This window comes from Sinohyriopsis cumingii, chromosome 8, assembly GCF_028554795.1.
Source record: "Sinohyriopsis cumingii isolate HCF-2022 chromosome 8, ASM2855479v2, whole genome shotgun sequence".
Classification (NCBI taxonomy): Eukaryota; Metazoa; Mollusca; class Bivalvia; order Unionida; family Unionidae; genus Sinohyriopsis; species Sinohyriopsis cumingii.
The window spans coordinates 3,459,772-3,480,154 of NC_142968.1; positions in this window are offsets into that span (position 1 = coordinate 3,459,772).

Sequence of the window (20,383 nt, forward strand, 5' to 3'; positions counted from 1 at the left end):
CCTCTTTTCACTTAGATAGTTAAAGGCATAGTCACCAGTTAGTAGGGCTTTGTTTAATGGACAATTACTGAATTTCGGTCGTTAAACTTCATTTTGTAAAGTTTCGCTGGTATTGAAGAGCCAAGAGTTTTAATGCCAATATTAGAACGATTATGTTCACTTGTTGCATCATTAGAACGATTATGCTCACTAGTTACATCATTAGAACGATTATGCTCATTCGTTACATCATTAGAAAGATTATGCTCACTCGTTACATCATTAGAAAGATTATGCTCACTCGTTACATCATTAGAGCGATTATGCTCACTAGTTACATCATTAGAACGATTATGCTCACTCGTTACATCATTAGAACGATTATGCTCATTCGTTACATCATTGGAAAGATTATGCTCACTAGTTACATCATTAGAACGATTATGCTCACTAGTTACATCATTAGAACGATTATGCTCACTAGTTACATCATTAGAACGATTATGCTCACTCGTTACATCATTAAAACGATTACGCTCACTCGTTACATCATTAGAACGATTATGCTCACTAGTTACATCATTGTTGTGGCTGGAGCTTACCTCAACAGAATCATTTGTATGACTTCCTCAAAATGGTTTGAGGGAGAAGAGTGCTTTTCAGTTACGTTAGAGTTAACAGCTTTAAATGATGTTTCAATTTTAAAACATTTGTCCATATTTCTGTAGATCTTTGGAGTCTCTGCTTTTATTAAATTGTCGAGAACCAGCGTGATTTTCTCCATGGTTTTTATTTTGTTTGTTGTATTGTTTGTGCACTTTTCGGAGTCATTTTTCCTACGCTTACTCCTTCCGTTTTCACTTATTTAGTGTCTTTTAATTAGGTATCAGGATCCACAGTAGCAAAACCTTTTTTATTTAAGTTATTTCTGATAACATTTACTTTTGTTTTTACTGAGGTTATTACTTTTCTCTTCAATGATTAGTCAGCGATTTATTAATTGGCTATGTAACTTTTTTGTGGGGGTGGTTGTTATTATGTATGTAATAACTGTCAGCTTCATATTATCGAAAATAATACCTCGAATATGTAATATACTTCTTAATTTGGAATATTATGCCTCATAAAGAATGTCAATGTACCACGACTGATATTGTATCATTGGCCGCAGAAACTTGTTTTGATGATTTGACTCCTTTAAATCACTAAAATAGAGCAAGAGGCTGACGCTTGAATCCATTTTCTAAGTTCCAGTACAGCTAGCTTCCATCCCTTTCGCATGTTGTCTAATACAGTACAAGTATATTTTCATCTTGGCAATGCCAGCGAAACTACAGATGGGACGCGGAAAGAAAGAATCAAGATTAAAACTAAGGTAGTTATTCACCAAGAATATAACTGTAAATACGTTTTATTTTTCAAACAAATCTAACTCTAGCGTTATCATAGTAATGATTTTTCAGAATGAATTCATTTAAGCCAATGACAAAGAGAGAAGGGAAGGAATTAATACAGTACATAATCAAATAATGAGGAAATACAATGTTTTGGCAATAATTTATTTTTTAAACCTTAGGTCTCCGTTTAAACATTGCAATCTGCAAATTCAAACAGAGTGAGAAAAAAATCGTAATGCACGGTCTAGATTTATAACAAGAATATGGGGCAATACATTGCTTTTACAAGAATATGGTACAATGCATTGCTTTTATAAGAATATGAGTAGTGAAGGGGGTTAGATTAGCGACAATGGGAATTAGCATTAAAAACACCCTTGGGTCAGATTAGCGACAAGGGAAATTTAACATGGAGAAAAATCGTGGGTCAGATTAGCGACAAGGGAAATTAACATGGAGAAAAAAAAAATCGTGGGTCTGTCTAGCGACAAAAAAGGAAATTAAACAGGGTGGGTCTTTATAGCGTCAAGGGAAATTGAACATGGGATTTTTTTAAAAAAAAAAAAAATAAAATAAAATAAAAAAAGGGGTAGGCAATGGAAAGGCTATCTCTTTTCGAGAAATATGGCTGGCCCTGAAAAGGGCCTTTGGGTTTTTCTTCTTCTTCTTTTAACTTCTTAACTTTTTCCACCATCCTCTTATTTTGTCCATCATTCCTTTCTTCTTTTTCTTTTCTGTTTCTGGTATCCAGTCCGGGTGACCCATGGCTCGGAACTTGGCCTGTATTTTCATCCAGTTGTTATTCAGTTGGTCGAATTCTAATTTCTTCTTCTTATTCTGTTCTTCCTTTCTTTCTTTAGTCCACCTTTCCTTTATGTTTTCTACTTCTTGGGTCATCACTTGTTTCATTATTTCTTCTCCTTTTTTCAACCTGTTCAGTCCCCTCTTCATATATGACAACTCCGTCCAATACACTATATGTTCTAGGAAGCACCGGACTTGGATGACATAATCCAGTGCTTCCTTCAAACTCCCCACTCTTACATAAGGTGGGTCAATTAATCCTCTTGATTTGTTGACTTCATCTTCTATCATTCCTTCTATTTTATGTCTGGCGGCCTTTATACGTTCGACTTGACTGGTTACCAAGTGTTCTTTATCTTCATACTCCCATTCCTTTTGTATCCTTTCTATAGCATATTCTGCATCTATTATCCAGAAATAGATATGCCTCAATTGATTAAATAAATCAGTCACTTGCGTCATCTTGTCTAGATTATTCTTTGTAGAATGGTTTGAACGACGAATACTGTGGGTTCTTATACGAAAAGCGCGTACGTGAAGGAAAACATCCCCCTAAAAACATAAAATTGATCTTACCTAGATCATGACCAAACAACGCGCGGACGTGAAGGAAAACATCCCCCTACTTTTTCATTTCATATAATATAACCCAAACTATACTCTCCACATACGCTAAGAAACAATAAAGAAACCCATAATCTACTATTCGCACAAACATACCTTAACTCTTACAAACGCAAACTCACTAACACATACCCTCACACTATCTTAAAAAAGAGTTAGTGTTTATATTCACACTACTCTACCTACACACATTGGCAAATTAATAGCTATTTCTTTTCTAGAGTATTGGGTAGCCCTGAAAAGGGCTGTTGGTTTTTTTTTTTTTTGAACTCCAGATGCACCTATCTAATGGTTGCACCTTCCAGGCGTGGCGCCACACACGCATCTTTGACTCCAGTCTCTTTTTACTTTTTGTCTTGAGAGTACAGAGGCGGAATGATTCGCTTCAGCACCCCAATCCTCTGTCTCGGGAATATTGTATGACATCCTCTCTCCTATTTTCTTTTCCTCTTCTTCCCTCTCTCTTCTCTCTTCCTCTTCCTTCTTTATTCTTGCTTCTTCTACGATAGCCTCCGCTGATAGTTCGTTTACTATGCGCCTGGCATATTCCAGGTGCATCTGGAGTTCTAACAGTTTCACAATTCTGGTGTTCATTCTTCTGGCGGTGTTGATCAATCAACAAGGGTAGCTAGACTGCCGAGCGAGTTTCAATTTATACTGAAAGCGCGGACGTGATGGAAAACATCCCCCTAATAACATAAAATTGATCTTACCTAGATTATAACCCAAAACAACGCGCCGACCTAAAAGAAACACTCACTCACTTTTTTATGCTACCCATCACTATTTTAAAATTTTTTATAAATCACTTCAATTGACTATCCACATACGCAAAACCAATCCAATCTAACCCCCAAATATACACCTCAAACACCAAAAAAGACATTATGTTAATCTACTATTCACCCAAACTTACGTTAACTGTTACTAACACAAACACACAAACACATACACTCTCACTATCAATAAAGAGTTAGTGTTTATTTTCACACTACTCTACCTACACACATTGGCAAATCGATCGTTATTTCTTTTCTAGAGTATTGGGTAGCCCTGAAAAGGGCTGTTTTTTTTGTTTGCTATGGCATTCTTTTTTAGTTTCTAAGAATGCGATGTCCTCTGAGGATAGACTTTCTGGCGATAGGTCTGCTTCTTCGGAAAGAGAAGAAGAACTCTTTGGTGTCGATACGGCAATCGACAAAGCCTCTGTCAGCTTCAGGTTGCTGCTGCTGCTGCTGTTGTTGTTGTTGCTGCTGTTGCTGCTGTCTCTGAAGTCTGTACTTCTCTGTCCATTCTTCTTTATCCCTGTTCATTTCTTCTCTGAAGAGTTCTTCTATCAGGTCTTCAGTGATTTTTAACATTCTCACGTTCTCTATTTCTTCTGGCTTCGGTATCAGACTGTGTCTGACCCTATGCAAATTCACGTAGGCTTCGTTGAGCTTAGCTAGTTTGGAGCACATCTTCTTAGGAGGATGAGTCGACAATGGATGGTTAGACTGGAAACAACCCCGGTTCTTAAAGTCAAGGCGCGGACGTCAAGGAAAACATCCCCCACACGGTTTTCGAATCGCAACGTTCAGTGAGTGTCATGAGAGGGATAGTAAGAAATGAAAGAGCATCAATCCATCATTCTTATAGCTAAACAAACCACAAAGGCATTTTTTTCAAAACACAACATTTTTTTTATTCAAAAATCACTTAACACTAAACAACAACTCTAACATTTTTAACAATAATCCAACATGATAACATCAAACAATTTTTTTTCAAATCGCAAACATTTTTTTCTCAATTCACAATCTACTTTAAACAGGGCTGACAACGTTGTGAATGAAATTGTGATTTCCACTGTTGGAAATCATTAGGCCATTGATGGATACTACGTTTCCTAGCTTGAGACAAAAGATAAGCATAATGGTCACACAACCATCGATCTACTTTCACATCGTTTCTAGAAGAAGAACGAGGATCAAAATGAGTCACTAAATGTTCTAAGGAATAGCCTAGGCTGCGATGATGCAGAAAATACACACAGTACTGTCCGCACACCAAGGAATCTGTGCCTTGTAATTTCACGTTATTGAATCGGGTGGTCTGAGCATTTCTTCTCATAAAGTCGATGATATCGTCTTCCAAAGGGGGCAATCCGTACGAATCGAAATATTCCACACATCCTTCTTGAGGAAAGTAGACGGCTACCCAGTGGGTTCCTGGGAGATGACTTTCGTCCGTGTTGATCACGTAAGCTTGATGGTCTTTAGGTTTGCGATGAGGGAGTTCATCTTTAGCACAGACGACAGGATTCCAAGAAGCCGTATACGAACTGTGGTTCAGAAGGTAATAAAGTTCCCAGGTATCCATTGATTTGTGTGTTGTTTTCTTCTTCTTCACAGGTAATAATAAGTCGTCAGTTCGATCCTGACTTTTTGCTTGAAAATGTCTGACGAATAAACGGTTATTCGTTCTGTTTCCTCACTCTGATTAAGGAGAGCTTCGATACGATGGATCTCTTGAGTGGTTAATGGTGGACAAGAATGTTCACGCAAGTCTTTATACCACTGGTGCAACACGTCTTTGTTCGAGATGAGACTCCAAGCTTCGTCCAGATACTCGTCCAATTTTTCTTCTTGACTCAACATCAGGCATTTATCGTGTTGAATTTGACTGGGATGATCGTTTTGACATCCGTAGCAATTTTTCTTGATTAATTCCGTCATTTTTTCGACCAAGTGTTTGGCAAAACAGGAGACTAAATGGGCTTCTTGTTCTGGCCATCTTGACTTCATCATGATCACTTCTTCTTCTTTTTCCACGGTCTTCTCACATTCCATGTCTAAAGTTTCTCCACTAGGTAAAGAGGGATAACAGTCTTCCATGGCTTCTAATAGTCTATAATGACTTCTCTCAAACCGTTGATTTCTATCGTATTATCGAATTCTGCATACAGGATGACGTTCACCGTTTCATCAGGGGTTCGGTTTTTGAACTGAATTTCCACACGAATCTGGCCAGATTTTATAGGGTGGAAATGTCCCTCGTCGCTGCCTTGGTCTGGAGTGAAATCGAAAGCCCACAAAGCGTAGCCTCCTGCGTAATCTTCGTACGTAATGCCGTGACTGGTGTTGGTTCCTAACTGTCCCGTGGGTTCGTACAGGGACAAGTACGATCTCAAATAATTCCTCTCGTCACCAAAGTTAGGTTAGAAAGGTCGGGTACACAAGGTTTTGCCATCGCGACTGACTTCGATCTTGGACACGCCAAAGTGTTGAAAGTTGAAAGGATTTTTATCGACAGCTCCGTTGAAGGCTTCATTCAAGACCATACCAAGGATCAAACGTTTGGGTAACTGTCCTTGGAACAGATGATCTTCGATCATAGATCGCTGTCCCCTAGGAATGGTGAAGGTTTTCACTTCCACTCGTCGGATCGGATACTTGGCGGTCGTTCTGCTCAACGTCTGACTGATGTCGTTACCTACTTTAGGTAACACTTCCACACGTCGCACGTAGAGTCTGGCTTCTTGGATGACAGTTTTGTAATCGTTAGCATTAGACAAGAGATGGAAAGCGGCACTGCTGCGATTCAGTCTCAGGCGGACATCCACCCCGTTCAGCAAATACTTTTCTTGCAAAAACATGTCCAAATGCAAACGATCCATCAGTTCTAAACTACGACTTAGTGCAATTTTCTTTCTTCGTTCTATAAATCCCGATAAATTTTGAGTATCCCCATCAATTGTAGTGCTGTCGAACTTTGCACCTAATGCGTCAGGCTTCCATACCACGCAAGCATCCAGATGAGTATTCTTGGCTTCTTTTCCGTACGTCAAGAGATTTTCCAGGTACGCTCGGTAAGGGTAAGTATCCATGCTGCTGCTGACCAGTTTGTTATTCAAATACAAGTCCACTCCACTGAACAAGGAATGCATGAAATTGTTGACGGGAGCTACTCTGGACGTATTAATGAGAGGGTCATTGTCCGCTTCGGTTACCTTGACTTTCAAGTACAAGTAACTGCTATTCAGATCGATGTAATCTTCGGGCTGTCCCTTGATTTCAAACTCTATGGGAGCTGAATCTGTCAATGAGGAAACGGGATGAAATTCCACCCACTGGGATTCTTGCATGGTCATCATGGTGGGGGGCATGGCAAACAGATCCAGTTCCGTCTTGGAACAGGCGCAAGATTCTCGGTGCATCATTTTGTTCTGTTCTTTCTCAATAATCGAAAACGTCTAAGTCTCGAACGGTTCTTCTTTTTTTGGCCTTTCTCGCTTGAAGTCTGGTGAAATGGTGTTTTCTTCGTCGTCGTCTCTTTCTGCCTTGTCCTTGCTGAATGCCTGATTCGGTAGCGTGTAGGGCATTTATAGGTGTGTCTCGTCGGCTTAAAATGTCTTTACCCGTTTGCAGCAAGACATTTTTGCCTGCCCTCATGAAGGCTTCTTTAGGGTTTTGTTTGTCGATGATGACATTTTGGAGAAATTCTTTGCCTTGCGTCAGTGCCGCATCTTTCAAGGCGTGCATTCCGCGTGTCACCATCGGTTTCAACACCGGGGCCACCGAACGAAAGGCCGATTTTAACATGTCTCCTAAACCGTGTCCTCGCTGTCGAGCAACCCCTTGGTACACTGGATACATGACTTACTTACGAGTCGTGAGAGAACCGTTTTCGAAAATGGAGTTTCACCGTGACTTTTCCTTTGGTGAATGGAATATTTTGTCCCAAATCTCCTTTTATAGTAATGTTGACCGTGTCCAAATACGACTTGCTGACAGGTAAATAGTGAGGATGGACAAATTCCCGGTGAACGTGGTAAGTGTTTCCACCTTCCTGGTCACTGGTCGTGGTACTATCCACTTTGAAAGGAATGACACGCAGTAATGGCACAGAGGTGTGTCCCACCACGTTGTACTCCACCACATCGGAGTACACAAACATTAAATTCAGTCCTTGGTTCAGTTCTACCGGTTTTCCAAAAGCTCTGTAAAAATCCATATTACTGTTGATCTCGGGGCTCATATTGTTTGTGACCATTACTGCATGTCCACCCAAAATTTCAAACAAACTACCATTGAACTTGAAGGGCAACAGTTGAGTATCCTGAAATTTCATCAGTAAGCGACGAGCCACTTTATGGTACTCCAGGGTGACATTTTTTTTGATTTTGTTCAGGGCTTTGCCAAAGGCGAACTCGAACTTGTTCGCAATAGTGTCCACCAAATGTTGGCCACTAAAATAAAACCCTGGTGGAATTTTGAAGATGTAGATTTTGAAGGGTGATTTGCTGGCTGGTTTTGTGTCCCTTGAAAACCCGATGTCATTCATGGCTTGTTGCAATTGTTCGTTCAGGATTTCGACCTTAAAATTGTTTTGCTTTTCGGTGATGTTTTGGATTTGTGTAGGGTGAACCATTTCCACTAAAGCCACTTCCCAATGGGCTTCGTGATCTAACGGGATGGCCTGAGGTAATTTGGCCGTGTAACAGCACAACGTGTTGTTGGGAAACACCTCCATGGAACTGTCACTGGGTAAGGTTAAGTAAAATTGGTTTTGGTGTCTCATAATTCCAGAGTTCTGTGGCTGTCCGAGGGGTTACTGGACGTCAGAGGCGTGTCTCCGCGCAAAATGGGGTTCTGATTGTGGTGATTGGAGTGGTGACTGGCACTGGCACTGGACACAAGGTTCCCGTTGGAAGAGAATTTCAGGGAGGGATTGGGAAGTAGGTAACCGATGCAACTGCTCAATAAAATGGTCCACAATTGTTTGTCTCCTTGTTGCAGACTCAAATTGGCGATGGCTGCCCCGATGACACAATACACCACGAAGATTTGGCAGAAAAAGACGATTTGCGTTTTAGGCACACGTTCTCCACACCACACCCACAAGGGTTGTTTTTGTAAATCTTGCACAGAAGAACTAGGTGAAGGAGGAGTGGTCGACGTAGCTGCGTCTGCTGTGTGAAAGGGCATGATGGTCAGTTCTTTTTATAGTCGATGACTTGCGAAGCGTCGATCCAAGAATCAAAACTGGGTGGATATCCTTTCCAACGTACTTTGACTTCTTTGACACGTCGTTTGCCCACTTTACGGGTTCTGCGTTCGAGAATGCTTTCGATGTCGTACACGTCGTCTTCCTTTTTGGTGACACGTTGTAACTCGGGCAAATAAAACGTTCCTTTGAGCACTTCTCCGTTCATGTCTTCCAATTTATAGACGGCAGGATGACGGCCAGGCACTCGTCCAGTGACGCGAAACAATTCGGTCGTCCAGTTAGGTAAGTAACCTTTGTCGAAAGTGCGTTCGGTTTTGCCAATGCGCACCCAATCTCCTACGGCCAAGTCTCCACTTTTCTTGGGGACAGCCCTCGTCGGGGACGTACCAAACAGGCGCTCAAACACCAACACTTCGTTGCCGGGAGTCACGTCTTGCGGGGCACGTCCGATGTTTCGATGGTAAGATTGGTTGTACGCTTGCACCAGGTGCGGTAAGATGTCGATGTACTTCAGAGTGTGGTGATGCGTAAAATATTTCCACATGCGTTCTTTCAAAGTGCGTTGAAAACGTTCCACGATGCTGGCTTTGGTTTCGGGATTCTCGGTGGTAAAAAAATGAATGTCACGTTTCTTTAATTCTTTTTGGAAAGCTTGGTTCAGAAATTCGGTGCCTTTGTCCGTTTGCCATCGAAGAGGGTGTCGACCGCTTTGTTTCAACACCCGTTGCAGGGCTCGCACTAACTCGCTGCTCGATTTGGAAGTCAAGGGCACGACCCAGACAAATTTGGAAAAGACGTCGATGACACAGAACAAATATTTGTAGCCACGATTGTAGCTGGCCAAATGAGAGACATCGGCTAAATCGGCTTGCCATTGATGATCGATGCCTTCCACTCGGGTGCGACTTCTGGCAAACTTGCGTCGAATGGGTCTGTGTAAAGTGTAGGTAGCTTGTTCTTGTAACCATCGTTGCACTTGAGGTAAACGGAGACTTTTCAGTCGCGTTTTGGCAGCACGATACAATTTTTGAACTCCTGCGTAACCTGCAGGATGCGAGGGATCGTAGTAAATGCTGGCTAAGACTTTTTCCATTTTGTTGGTGTGTTAATAAGTCACCCACTCATCGGTGATGCTACTTTGGGTGGGTCGAAAGGGTGGTTTGGAAACGGATTTACGTGTCCGATGGGCTACGGGAGTAGAAGTCGAAGGTAGTGGTGGTGGTGGTGGTGGAGGTGGCAATGGAATGGCTTTGGTTTTCTTTTCTTTTTTCACTTCTGGTTTCCCTTCTTTCTTTTTCACTTCTGTCGAAGGAGGCGTGGACATCATCTTTTTAACCCAAGCTTTCATTTCTTCTCGTTGGGGTGTGGGGGACGGGGTCAACAAGGATGCTGCAATCTTACTCGAAATGGGAGCTGCTGACGGTGTTTGAAACACTTCTCGCATCTCTTCTTACTCAGGCCTTCGTGGGGTAGCATCTCTGGTGACCCCAGGGGATGGTAGTGGTGGTGGTGGTAATGATGATGATGGTGCTGGACTTTTCATCAAGGTCTTAAAATCTTTCAGAGTGGGTAAAGCTGTTTCGTCTAAAGCTTTCTGGTGAAAGAGTTGCAGTCGTTGCAAGAGTTGACCGTACTTTTGCGATTTTTCTGTTTTGCACAAATCTTGACGATCCATCAAGGACTGCAATTCGTGTTGTAACTGGGACATCTCGCTCAAATTAGGATTGGGAGGTAAATGCGGGGTGCGTTGTTCTTGCCACCGATGGTATTCCATCCATCGTTTGTAAGGCACTAAAGCTAGTTTTCGTCCTTCCATGGGGTTGTCAGGGGTCGATTCTGAGATCTTGGGACTTCCGAGGGCCTTTTTATCTTGCTCCCACCAGTCCTCCCAACATGGTTAACAAGACTCCTTTCAGTATGGGGCTTAACAAGAAAGGTAAAATGCCTCCACGTTGCACTAACATCTTCTTTTTTTGACGAATGGGAATTTTCTTTTGAACCATTTTCCGAAGAACGTGACGATGTTTGCCTAAGCATTGTTTCTGGTGTTTGGACAAAGGGATCGTGCCTTTCAAAACGTTCAAACAACATTCGCACACGGTATCGATGACCTCTTTGGAGGCTGTTTGAATGAGTTTTTTTCGTAGGGGTGGAGAAGCTTTGGACAGGACAGATAACATGTCCCCATGTTTGACTAAACGTGGTGGTAGTCCTTTCCTTTTGTTTCCTTGGGGTTTTCTGGAGGGTGACATCTTTGAGTCTTCAGGAGCACCAAAAAACACTGATAACCTACTTGGTCACAGGTCTTTTTTATACTGGAACGCGTCGCCACTGATTGTCTTTACGTCGTATCAGTTTGAGGACAGGCATGACACGTCGTGCAGGGGTACGCAACGGACTAAATCGAGCCAGTTCTTGCTTGGACAAATCCAGCAAACTTTGTAACATGCCCGATCTTTCATGGACTTTGATTTTGGGAGAAGGTACTTTGTGAGCAGCAGCCACTGCCGCTAAATTGGAGGGTCCTGCCACTGGGGAAGTTCTTTTGGGGGTCATCAACGGAGAAGTTCTTGGTGTGATCAACGTCTCCAAGTACTCTTCAGTTCTGGGTGTCATCAACGGAGAAGTGGACAAACGTGAGGCTGCCGGAGACGCAGTCACCGCTGTGGCAGGTCGTGGTTTGCGAGTGTAAGGTTGCGTCCTGGCCGAAGTACCTCTCTTGCGACTAGTTTTCTTCTGTGGACTTTTCTTTTTCTGGGGACTTTTTCTCTCTTTCTTTTTCTGGGGGCTTCTTTTCTTTTTCTGGGGTGGTGGTGTCTGGTCAGAGGAGGGTCCTGCCACTGGAGAAGTTATTCTTCTTGGGGACCTGGTCTTTTTCTTTTTCTTCTTGGGGCTTCGTTGGACTTTTGTCTTGGGGATAACTTTGGGGGCATTAGGATCCCATCTTAAGAGTGAGCGAATGATGACCCCTCCTAGAGTACCGCTCCCTCCAGGTTTCAAAATGATTTGTTTTTTGGTTTGAGTGTCGATGCGGGGATCGGCCAGTTGGACCAAAGCGACTTTGTTTCGATCGAAAAAGTGTTGGGTTTGATGAGGAATCTGAATGATTCCTTGGAGTATTTGACGTGCCGTCACCGTGAACCATCGTAAGACTTCTTTGAGACTAGCTTCTAAGACACGAGCTCGTGTTTGTGGACTTTTTTCTCGACTGATGCCATACAAGGCACGAATCAATTTGACGGGAAGATGCGACTGAAGGGACGTCATGTTCGCACTGAGAGTGAGACAGACGAAAAAGGGTCTGAGGTTTTTATAGATTTTTTATGGGGAGTGAAATGAAGTCGAGGACGGAGACGTGTACAGGACAGGCCCTCCGTCTTGGCACCAGTGGTGAAACAAGTGGGTACGAAATCGCAAATCCTCGGGAGTCGTAGGTTTCAAATCGACGAGTAAATAGGCGTGTGGCGTTTGAGTGGCATCGTCGTACGCCTGAGTCAGCCAAGGCGTTCCTAACTGTTTGGCTAAGACTTGCACTTGCGATTTATCTCGAGGGCTTTTAAACAAGACCACGTAATGCGCATTGAGACTGATGGTACGATGGGCTTTACTTTGTTGAAACAAATTTTGGGTGATGTAAATGACACTGGCATTACGGTGATGCCCTTTGCGCGTGAACCACAGTTTAATTTCTTCTTCGTCTTCTCCTAACATGTCGTCGAAAATGACCAAATGGGTTTGACGGGAGTCAGAGACGATGCCGTCGTCTTCTTTAGGAATGCCTTCCACAAACACGATGGAATCGCCTTGACTTTCTCGCAAGAAGTTGTACGCCGATTGCCACTCTTTGTAACACCACACGATCCGCTGAGGTGGCCGATCGATCAAATGATGTTTATGTTCGATCAAACGTTTGACGAATTCGGTTTTGCCTGAACCGCTAGGTCCAGCAATGAGCATGTTAAAGGGATGGCGAAGATACAAAGCCTCCCAACTGGCACGATCTAAGTGTTCGTCGATGACTTTGACAGTAGAGGAAGAGGGAGCAGAGACAGCAGAGGTAGTCATGGTGTGAGAAATGTCACTTGTGACACGAAAAACAAACAAGACAAGAGTTTATATACTTTTTCAAAACACGTTTATTGAATGTTTCAAACATGAATACGAAAGACAAAAATACATAAAAGCCAAAGGCTTAAGTACAACAATAAAAGGCACATGATAACCATGAACGTGGAATAAACACAAGTGTCTGTACAACAACCACATGTTTTGAATAATGTTCTAACCAGTTCTATAGTAGGGGGTAAGGTCACACAAGTGTCCTCCCGAAAGGGTCTTTCAGGCCTGTCCACGACAGTCCTGTCCTGGGTGACGGGTTCTTCTGGCACCGTCACTAACACGGGTTGAAAAGTAACTTTTTTCCTTGAACAACTCTCGTGCATATTGGGCCACTTTTTGGGTCCAAGCCTCAAAACCCCATTCTTTCCAGGCACGGACATCTGTCCAATGGGGATGTAAGTCACAAGCTACACACACATCGTCATACACGTCTTGGGTAGTTAAAAGTTGACGAATCTTTTTTTCCTGTTGAGGTCGAGAAGTATCCAGATGAAAACGCAAGGCTTTGAGCAAAATGAGTTTTTCGTGACCATTTAAGGCCATTGAGGTGGCAAGTACTGATCGTAAAGAGTCCACAAAGAATCGGCTGGTAAACGAAATCCCAGAAAACAAGTCACTAAGACACACAGCACTTGTCGTCCCAAATTGAATGGATAAAATTCTTGTAATAATCGATGGTAATGATCCACGGTTTGAATATGGTCATTGAGTTCCTTCCACGGAATCTGTTCAATGACATGTGACATAAGCCGTGGCATGGCAGCCTGTTTTTATATTCTCTTTTTTTCGGATGCAATACACGTACTTTCTAGCCAGAGATCTTCGTTCTCCAGTAGGGAATCTAAATCTTGCATACTGTAACCGAAACGTCAGACTTCGTTTAGAAGTTTCCTCTTCCGCTAAGTAGATTCCACGTAACAAATGTTGGTAATCCTTTAACTTGTCTTCCTCAATGCGTTGCACTAGGTGAATCTCGAAGTAACCATAATTATGAACATGTCAACCTCAACGTTTTGAACAATGTCTGACCATTGAAACAATTTCTGACGAATCAGTTCTCTTATACCATTCAGGTACCAGTGGTTAAAGATCTGGTGACGTAACGGATGCAATTGTTCTTTACATTTCACTTGTATTTTCACCAGCTCTCGGTAAATCCTTTCTCTCAACTCCACAGGCAAAGCACGAATGTTCTCTTGTAAAGTATTCATGAATAGGTCAGTCCGTACAATTCACAAAAGTAATCCACATAGTGAGTAATTTCTGACCACTGCCATTCAGGGTAACGTCCAAGAATGTCACTGAACTCTTTTGATGTAAACGGTCTAAAGCGATATAATAGGATGAATGCACCCTTGACCCAAAGAAATCTAACACACTGGTTGACTTTTTTCACTTTCCTCTTATGAATTTCTCGACACAAAAGTTCTACAGTGACCCATTGAGATTTCACTCTGGCAAACCCCTGCCAAACTTCCTTGTAAATCTTCTCTTGCACTTCTTTAGGTAATGATTCAATATCGTTTTTGAAATGAAGTTTAAATACTGGTCTCGGTGATGTCCAACATTTGACTCCTAGCCAATCTGGTTTCTTCTTCGTCAACGACATGGTAAGTTACTTCAATGTCTCGGTCCCACTAAGGGTAAGTAATGACAATTCGGTGACCATCGAGCATGTTCTACGTAGGCCGAATCTTGCGGTTCCCAGTGGTGAAGTGACACACCGCAACTGAAGCACTTGACTTTATCTCCTTCGCCCAAGTAGAAAAATCCGGCTCTGGCTAATTCTTCGGGGGTCGGTCCTCCCAGATACTTAGGCCATTTTCCTTTGAACGATTGAAGACGATTTTCAAAGTCGCAGTATTCCGACAAACGCACAGGAAACGAATATTCGTCTTTCACAGGTTCTTTTCGATGAGGGTTGGGTGACAGGAACAGGAGTTTGCTCAAGGCTGGATGACATCCGTAGGGGGGTAGACGTGAAGGTGAAGATTCCCCTTTAAAACGAAACCCTGTAAAATGTCTAAGAGGACGAGCGGCATCGCTTTCGCATCCCTCAGGTTTGACACGCACAGCATCACTTTCCATGATAGGGGTAGGGACACTAAAGTTCCCATGATGCTTTACGGCATCGCTCAGGTCACAAGGTACAGCATCGTATCCATCGCAAGGCTCACAATCGCACTCGTCTGCAAACTCCGTTACGCAATTACAATGGTAACCACATGGACAATCGCAGTTTCCTTCCGGACATTTTCCGTCGCAATGCCTGGGTCTTATCCATCCAATATTAGTCACACTAGAGGAAGATACAACCATTTTACAATCCCCAAACTGGAACGATGTCTCTTTCAAAGTATTCATCTTGTTCGCTCGGTCTTGGTAGTCACAATGAACTATCAATCTTGACCATAGCCCCCTTTTTATACTAGTCGCAATGCAGTCTTCAGCTTGTACATCTTTCCTTTTTTACGTTTTTTATGTCCTGTTCTGGAAGGTACCGTCTCTAAGGTACCGTCAACATTGTACCGTAGTGTGATGGGTGGAAAGGCCATAGAAAGGTAAGGACAGTGCAGAGACCATCGAGTATGTTCCAGAATAGCTGAATCTTTATAGATACATAGATCCATTCGTAACTTCAGTCCGCAAGCGAAACACTGTACCTCGTATCCCAATCCTGACTCAGGTCCCAAGTAGACAAATCCTGTTCTAGCTAAAACATGCGAAGAAGGTAATCCTTCCCTATCCGTAGGCCATTTCTGAAACGTGTCCAATCGACGGGCACAATCACAATAGTCAGGTAAGAAGACTGGAAAATGGTAGGGTTTGAACTTGGAGTTCTCATCGGGTTTCTCACTCGATTCTTGCTGTGGCGAAGTCATCTTTCTGGTGGGTGACTATCCTCTTACAACCAATGTTTTATACCAACGTGTCCATACGGTAAGGTGAAATGATTGGGAAGTCGCACTCGCTTCTGGTACACGATTTGATAGACTTTTTCCAAGGGTCGACTGACGATGCGGTGAGTGGGTAAACGTACAATCTTGTTCGGTTGATAGGTGGTCACTTTAAAGTTTCCATCCTCTCCCGATTGCAAGGCTTCTTTCAATACCCCAAAGTTGACCACTCGACTGGTATGATGATTCAGAGTCAGTCCTTTCACTTTGCACGTCGTGTGCACTTCTCCTTGTTTGTCCCGGTATTCGTAGCCGTAATTTTTGGGACCGCCACTGACGAAACTTAGAATCTTGTCGTCGGGATGCTCGTCTGTCCAGGCTCCTAAACGGTCTCCTTCGATGTTAGGGTGATGTTGAATCGGGTGATGGATGTAAATGCAACTGTCCGTGTCAAAGTACAGGACGCGTTCTTCTAACAGTTCTAAAGCTTCGTACAATTTTAAGCGAGCATGGGCTGTCACGTAAGCCGCAATGATGACATTTCCAAAAGGGTCGTCTTGTACAAAGTCCAGATCTTCTTCGTAATTGACCAAGATCAAATCCTCTCGAACGACGTCCACGTGTTTCATGTATTTGGTTTTGTCGTGAATCATCTGGAAGTAGCGGGAAGGTTCGGTCAAATATTCCGTCTTGGGTAAACACGGTCGTTGTGCCATTTTACCCCACAAGCAATTTAACATCACTTTGGCAAACGATCGCCTGCCTTCGTTTTTCTCGATGTGGTCTAAAGAGATACCTTCTTGTTCGTAGTATTTCTCTTTGAATTGCATTTGGTCTTCGGGAGTGTGACACCAGGAAGGATAGCCGCTGGCTTCTTGTTTCAGTTTCAAAAAGGCATCCACGTAGTCAGCGAAAATGCCTTTCTGACTGGGATCACCCTTGTGGTATTGTTGTGTCTTGGGAAAGTGGCAAATTTCGTACACTTCTAACAGTTGGTATCCCATGTCCAGAGCTTTGAACAATTCTACGCTGACCCAGGTTCCCGTCAAGGCCCGTTCTTCCTGGCTGTGCTGACAAGGTTGGTCTTGGTTGCACGTTTCGGCACAAGTACGGCACAAGGGAAACATCAGTTTGCCTTGACAATGGTGAAGTAAGACGGGATGGTATAGGTTCGTGGGAGGCAAAACTTTACACTTGATCAAGCCTTCGTATTCGAATGTTTTTCAGGTCGATGTGTTCCGTCAACAATTGCGGGTGCCCTACAGGAAAGCGACAATATTTGCATACGTCGGGATACAACGAACACACGTCCAAATATTTGATTTCTTCTCCTTTCTCTTCGTCGGCTTGGTACAGCAAACAGGTGGCATTGGTCCTTCCTCCGTACAAACTATCCCTCGGGTTCAGCGGGTCCATGAACTGGTAACTTTCCACGAGGAGTTTAAACTCGGGATCGGTTTTCATACGGTGATCGTACTCGTGTTCCCACATTTCCACCACTTGGCATCCTTCCTGTTCCAACTTTAGGCGCCGCTGACAAGTGTCCTGGTACAAGTCTTCCATGGTTCATTGTAAAAACTGATTTTTAGTGCTACGATCAGGGTAACAGACGGGACATCCGTGAAATAAGCAACCGTTAAACTCGTACACGATCTTGGGGTTTTCTAAGTCCCAGCCATCGACCGAATACGTTCCGATGGTCTTTTCGCCCCCTCCGTTGCGGGCATGCTGAATCCACTTGTCTTCCTTGTCACACAAGTAATGTAACCAACGTAGGGCTTTGACCGAGTATTGACGTTTGACATAGTGGGTCGTTTGAGGACTGATGACAGCCACGGTGTTTTCAGGCATGAATCGTTGTCGATACACTAAGGAACACGCTTTGGCAATGGTGCAAGCTTCTTTCAAAGGATCGACCCCTCCGTGTTCCATGAACAGTTCTCGAAATTTTCTACAGCAACGTCGTAAAATGTCCACGTCGGAACGACAATACTTTAGCATTTCTTCCTGAAAGTCGAAAGGGTCCGAGGCGTGAGCCTGGTACCAAGCGTAGAAAGCTTCTCGTTGTTCGGTACGCATGTTGTCGGGATCGTAATAGTGAGCCTCAGGTAAATGGGGTAGAACGGCGTGTTGATTGGCTTCCGTATTGAAAAAGTGTGGAAAGTACCCTTTAGCCATTTCTGTCATTCCAAACGTTTTAGGCATTCGACTCAAAGGCATGGCCAAATAGCTCATCGAATCTTTAAACTGTACTTGTCCCACTTGCATGAAAATGATTTTGGCTCCGTTCAAAGTCACTTTAGGACGTTCGGTGCCTTGTTCCGTATAGTACCTCAAAAGAAACTGTCCATCGTATCCGGAGAAATTGTGAGCCATCACCGTGGCATGACGATGACAATCTCCGTAAAGTTCGATGTCCTCTTGGCTCCACGTCTTGTCGATGGGGTCTAAGACCCATTGGGCAAAATCGGCTAACGTGTTCGGTCCTCGAAAGATTTTTTCACGCCCTCCGGGAATTTTGCTGCAGTGAGGGCAATGACTGAAGATAGGTTCTTGAATGCACTTCTCGCACGCTCGATGAGCCACGCAGAAATTAGGAATGTGAATGCCAGTCTCTTGCATGCGTTCGAAATCGAAAAAGATGAAATTGCCTTTCTTCTTGTGACCGTCCTCTTTCTCTGGTGGGGGTTGGTATTTTTGCACGTAACATTGGTGTTCCAAGTCCACGATGTGGTGACAAATGTGACATTTTTTCTTTCCTGAACATACGTGTGCCTTGGTATTATTGGTACGTATGACTTGTTCACACGCGGGGCACAATCTCAGCAGTTGACAAGCGCATTTCTTCTGTGAACCTTGCGTCTTCAAATGTTGTTGGTAACAGGTAGGGCTGACAAACGTGCGCAGACAAGTTGAACAAGGCACTGGTCCTTCGCTCAGACAGGGTGAAGAGGCCAAACATCCTGAGCATTTCAATCCACAATGCTTGTGTTGCTCTCGATTGTTATAACCATGGTCACATTTCTCACAATAATAAACATATCCCAGGAATCCGGTGATACTGGTAATGGTATCGAAATGTTCATCGTGATGATAAAGGTGAATGTATTTTCCGTCCTTAAAATCTTGGCCTCGAAACAACAGAGGCTCGCGGATTTCTTGAGGGTGCACTTTCAAGGTGTATCGTGGAGCTAGGACATCTTGCAATTTTTGCATCTCAGGAATGCCACAGGGTGTGTCTTTGGACAGGCCAGCTTGTTGCAACAGGAGTTCTGCTTCGTTTCGTTGTTTGGCTCGATCGCATCGTTGAATAGTTTTCCAGGTTATTTTCCATTCTACCGTGTCGTTCTTGTTGGCATAGGTTCGTCCCACTACGATGGCACGGGCTAAACACATCTGGTCCTGAGGGTTGTTAATTTGGACGAGACTCTTTTTGGTGCTGCGAAGGTCGTTCACCAATAACATCTTTTTGCATCCAGTCCCTTGAGGAGGAGAGACGTGGGTCATGTCCAGTGTGGCTTTACCATCAGTGATGTCAAACTGGTCGTTGGATTGTTGTACGTGTTGAATCTTGTCCATGACTTTGGAAACGGTCAATTCTGCAGGGGTGCTAAACTCGATCCAAACAGGGGATTTCAAACCGTCGTGTTGTATGGAAAGTCTCAAGCGATCGTCTTCTTTGGGTTGACATTGTTGCTTGAGTGCAGTGAGCAAAGAATCCCACACCTCAGTGATGAACACTTCTGCTTTCTCTAACGGCACTTCAGCCTTGAAATCTTTAAACTTCACTGTGTAGGTGTAAGCCGTGGTTCTAAATTTTCTAAAGGAGCGCTTTTCCGTCTCTCGAATGGAATAGTACTTTTCAGGGTTGACTAAGGGTGGTGAACTTGGTTTAGAGGGTTCTGATTCTGGTTCACTCATGTCCTCTTCAAAATCACTGGCATGAATTTGTGCCAAGATTTCAGCCCTGGTACGAGGCGATAGATCACGTTTCTGCCTCTTACTTTCTTCTTCTTCTTTCTTCTCGAATGAATTAGATCGTTTCATCTTGAAAGCAAAAAGTCAAATGACTCAAGTTCAAACACCATGAGCTACTTTATAGTCATGGCAGACCAGCGTATATTAAAGGGTGTGTGTCTTGTCCTTTCACTATTCATTTCAGTCTCAAGCCGAGCACAACGATGGAAGAGACTAACCAGATGGAACGTTTCGTCAGAGCTTTGCGAGGGGTCATTAGAAAATTCTCTTCAGACCAGCCTACGGACTACTCTCCTTCCTTTCGAGATAAAAGTCAAGATACTTGCTATATCTGTCAGAAGAAAGGGCATTGGTCTTCAGAGTGTCCAGACCGTCAAAAAAGAAGAAAAACAGGAACTAAAAAAGACAAAAGTCAAGATACCTGTTATTATTGTAAAGAAAAAGGACATTGGTCTCCAGATTGCCCAAAAAAGAAACAAGAGGAGTCAGAAGAAAAGAGGGATTCTTCAGAAGAAGAGAGGGTTTCTTCGGAAGAAGAGAGGGATTCTTCAGAGGAAGAAGAGGAAGAAAGAAGACAATTATATTTGCAAGAGG